The 4,577-nt window shown below is 49.8% G+C and overlaps 1 long non-coding RNA gene across 1 annotated transcript; it reads right to left on the bottom strand.

Annotated features, from left to right (window-relative positions):
• Nucleotides 1–1,282: 1,282 nt before the first annotated feature.
• LOC138850698 (uncharacterized) lies at nt 1,283–2,410 on the bottom strand. Its single transcript, XR_011390816.1, has 2 exons — nt 2,286–2,410; nt 1,283–1,457 (listed from the first exon to the last, which is right to left on the bottom strand). It is a non-coding gene; the product is annotated as an uncharacterized lncRNA (long non-coding RNA).
• Nucleotides 2,411–4,577: the final 2,167 nt, after the last annotated feature.

The raw sequence follows: 4,577 nt of genomic DNA, 5'->3' as shown, positions 1-4,577 counted from the left end.
GACTCACTTTTTTAAAACCCAAAGGACTGAATAATACGTGTTTATCAGACTAAATTATGACTCAGTGTATGTCCAGCTACAAGCTGAACAATGAAAGCTAGTTTTATGCCCTTGTGGTGACTCGGGCAGAGTATTTTCAGATGTCTTTGCTCATCTGAGCTATTTATATTTGCTTCTCTCTCCCTCCCTGTTGATTCTGGCTGCCAAATTTTGGACATTATTCAGCTCTGTACTCTGTCCCCCTCCACACCAAACACAGTGCCAGACCATCTTAGACACTGATAACATGTCCAAAATAAACTTAAGTTTTGCTAGGGGCTGGCATTATGGCGCAGCCCTGTTAAGCTGCCACCTGTGATGCCGGCATCCCATATGGGCACCAGTTGGAGTCCCGGCTGCTCCACTTCCTACTAATGTGCCTAAGAAAGCAGTGGAAGATGGCCCAAGTGCTTGGGTTCCTGCCACCCAAGTGGGAGACCCAGATGGAGTTCCAGGCTCCTGGCTTTGGCCTAGACCAGTCCTAGTCATTATAGCCATTTGAGGAATGAACCAGTGGATGGAAGATATCTCTCGTTCTCCCTGTGTGTCTCTCTGTCTTTGTAACTCTGCCTTTCAAATAAATGCCTTTTTTTAAAAGTTTCATTACCACCAAGAATCTTAATATATTTATTCATAGCCTTCAACTCATGAATTTGCTTCTAGGAATTTAATTAATCAGGGATTACAGTGCAATGTTCTTATGAAAGAATTTTAGCTCATCTTGATATAAAGTAGTGAAAATGGGGAAGAAAACTCTAAATATCCAGTCATAGGAATTAGTGAACATATTACAGTACAAATAAAGTTCTGTAACCATTACAATTATGTTCAAGGGTGTGGGTGTTTAGCCTGGCACTAAGATGACCATGTCCCACATCAGTACCTGGGTTCAGTACCTGGCTGTGCTCCTGACTCCAGCTTCCTGCTAATGCAGACCCTGGGAGCAAGCAAGTAACTGTGTTCTTGCCACTCACATAGGAGATGTGGCTTGTATTTCCAGCTCCTAGCATCAACTCAGTCCAGTCCTGATCCAGTCCCAAGTGCTGTTGGGGCATTTGTGAACCAGTGGATAGGAGCTTTCTCTCTTTGACTACCTCTCTCTCTTTCCCTTTTCCTCCCTCTCAAGTAAATAATAATAATAATAAATTATTATGCTTGGGACTGCTTGCAACATCTTCATTTCATATCAGAGTGCTGGTTCAAGTCTGGGCTGCTCCACTTCTGGTCCAGCTCTCTGTTAACACACCTGGGAAGGCAGCAGGTGACAGCCCAAGTGCTTGGACTCCTGCCACCCATGTAGGACACCTGATTGCAATTTCTGGATCCTGGCTTCATCCTGGCCCCTGGCTGTTGCAACCATCAGAGAAATGAACCAGCAGATAGAAGATCTCTCTCTCTCTCCCTCTTTGTAACTCTGCCTGTCAAATAAATAAATATTTTTTAAAAATTATCTTGAATATTAAGGTCATGAAAATTATCAGGAAATATGCTAAGTGGAAAAAGAAGGCTACACAATTACACACTATTTACATACTAGAGAAAACACAGTCAATATATGGTAATATGTAATATATAATAAGTACATGCAAAGAAAAAAACTTTAACATTGGTTCTCTTCAAATTAGGATGTGAAAGGCTTCCCCTCTCCATCTCCTGGTTCACCCCCCAAATGCCCATGACAGTCAGGCCCAGGCTGAGCCAAAGCCAGAGTTCAGAACTCAATCTGGGTCTCCCATGTGGGCAGCAGGAGCTCAAGTACTTGAGCTATTATCTGCTTTGCCACAGTGCCCACCCCTAAAAGGATTTCCCTCTCTCTCTCTCTCTCTCTCTGTCTTTTTAAATTACAGGGCTGGACATCTGGCACAAACAGTGAAGATGTTGCTTGGGAAGCCCACATCCCATATATGAGTGTTTGGGTTTGATCTCAGCTCTGCTTCCATTCCAGCTTCTTTATAATGCAGGTGCTGGGAGGAAGCGGTGATGGCCCAAGAGCTTGGGTCCCTGCCAGTCATGTATGAAACCTGGATTGAGTTTCCGGCTCCCGGCTACAGCCTGGCCTAGCCCGGTGGCCGCACACTTTTGGGGAGTAAATCAGTGTATGGGAAGATCTCTCCGTTTCTCTCTCTGCCTTTCAAGTAAAAAATAATAATTAGAAAATAAAATCACAAACATGACATTTTTAACATGGGTAGACTTAGACATGTTAGGGAAACGCATTGTCTTAAAACCTCCATCTTCTCTCTCACCCAGAGACACCCAAGGCTAGCAGCTCCAGATTCGGTTTCCTCAGTGTAACCGCTGCACATCTGTGAGACCGCCCCGTGTGCACCCCGGCTTTCCCGTTAGCCTGGATCGAGCCCTGCACCCCTTGGCGTTGAGGGGCAGGTAGAGGTGCCTCCCGCTCCACGGTGAGGGCGAATCCCAACCTGACTTCGCTCTAATGGCTATTCTACACGCCCCCAGGGTTACCCAACTATACAGCAACGAACAGCGCAGGGCGGAACGGAGGAAAAGCCTCTAAAAAACACTGAGGGGGAGAGATGTCGTCCCGGGTTGGTTGATTTTTTTTTTAACCTTCCAGTGTTCTGTTTTCCCCACATTTTACGCAATAGACATAAATCACTTATAATTCGGAAAGCAAAACAAAACTAAAACCAAACATTTTTTAAAAAGGGAAACAAAAACTGGCGAGCCGACGGGGAAGTCCAGGTCCCTTTCGGGGAGGGGGGCAGGGAGGCGGGCGCCACGGCCCGCACCAATCGCAGCTCGGGTGCCAGGGCCCGCAAACAGCCACCGGCGCGCGCTGCCGTAAGCAGCCTGGAAACCCGCTCGGGCCTATCCCTCGCGCCGCCGCCGCCGCGGGCTGCGATTGGCTGCCAGCAAGCCCCGCCCACCTCCCTCCTCATTGGCCGCCGCGGCTTGCGTCAGAGGTGCCTGTTGCTGAGCAAAAAGTAGTGCGTGCGGCTGGGCGTCCTGAGGTCAGAGGAGCAACGCTAACCGCCGTTTCCTCAGCGCCTCAGACGTGCCGGGCCCCGTGCTCCCAGCTTTTCACAGGGAGCGCTCCTTGCCGCTTTTCTTGAGCACCCACACAGCCAGGAGCGTTATCAATGAAGTACAGCTTCTTCATTGCCATCAAGCCTCGCGAAGGGGTTTGACAAACAGCACTGTGGAGGAAAACCTCTCTGCAAAGGGGTAGAACTGGAACCTTCAGCTCCCAGATCTCGATCCCAGTTGCAGGCTTTGCTGCTGATGAGGGGTTTAGAAGTCTTTTGGGAGTAGGAAGAGCTGGGACAGGATGGTGGCCAGAGCCAGGGGTGTTGCTCTAGGGCAGGTCTATATAGGGGTGAGGGCGAGCCTGAGGAGTTGGGGTGGGGGAAGGGAGGGCAGGAAAGTGGGGCTCCGTGAGGCAGTCTTAAGGTGAAATCCAGTCGCCGATCTCAAGTTTCTAGCCTCCACTGTGTGGTCAGCTTTCTGGGCAAAATCTCTCCGGACCCGAGGCTCCCCGCTCCCAGGCTAAGAGCCGGAACAATGTCCGTTCAGGCCGCGAAGCCCTTTGAGAGACTGGCCCTTGCTGGCAGCAGGAAAGTCTTCAGCAACCACACGGTCCTGGCCTTTTCGCCAGACCTTTGGGCGATGTCACGGGACCCAAAGATCTATAAACGCGGAACGGTTTGGGGGGCGGTCTTGGGGCCACCCTTTTTCCCCAGCCAGTTCTGGCTGAGCCGTGGCAGGGCCCGACCTGCAGGGGGCGCTGAGGGCTCACGCAGCCGACGAAACTCAACGGGAACGCTAAGCAAATAGCCCCAAAGCACCCAGCGGGTTAGTTTTCCTATTTTAATAAGAGGAGCGAGCTTTTCCAAACCTGAGGGTTTCTGTCCTGGACGCAACCCAGCAAAGCGAAGCATATGCACCGCGCAGCACCAGTTCCCTCGACAGGGGCTCTGGAAGTTAGAGCAGCTCAGGTCAATTCTTTTGTTTTAGGGATGAGGAAACGGATTCTGAGAGCTGAGACAAAAATCAGCTGGGATCGCAGAGCTAAAAGCTAGCACCCCGGTTGCCTGACTCCTGGAATGTGGTCTTGGGAGATAGATAGCTGACTCCAAGAGTGTATGGCTGCCCCCAGTACACATCTCTGGGGGAACAATTTCAGTTCTGCTTGGGTAGCGGGACGGCTCAGAACAAGTCTGCTGGAGCAGGGAGGGCCTCCCCCAGCACCGAGCACCATGCGGGCTTCATGAGTAATGGAATGAATGTGTGAATAGGCCGGTGGAGAGTGGATCTGTTCTGACTTTATCAAGCCTGTGGGAGGGGGATTTCTTTCCTTGAAAACCTCCTGGGGCAGGGGTTGTGTTCTGAGATTCAGAGAGCTGAGGGAGGAAGACAATAAGAACTCAGAAAATGACATTTGGGCTGATAAATCATAGCTCTGGAATGGTGGCGATATAAGGTTATCATAGCAAGGGCACCCCGGAATTTGGGATTAGAAAATGAATTTAGGAAGAATAAACCCAGAACAGATGAGAATCCTGTGAGAGTCA

This window comes from Oryctolagus cuniculus, chromosome 7 (assembly GCF_964237555.1).
Source record: "Oryctolagus cuniculus chromosome 7, mOryCun1.1, whole genome shotgun sequence".
Classification (NCBI taxonomy): domain Eukaryota; kingdom Metazoa; phylum Chordata; class Mammalia; order Lagomorpha; family Leporidae; genus Oryctolagus; species Oryctolagus cuniculus.
The sequence above is the reverse complement of the archived record's forward strand: the minus strand, read 5'-3'. Positions and strand labels throughout refer to the sequence as shown.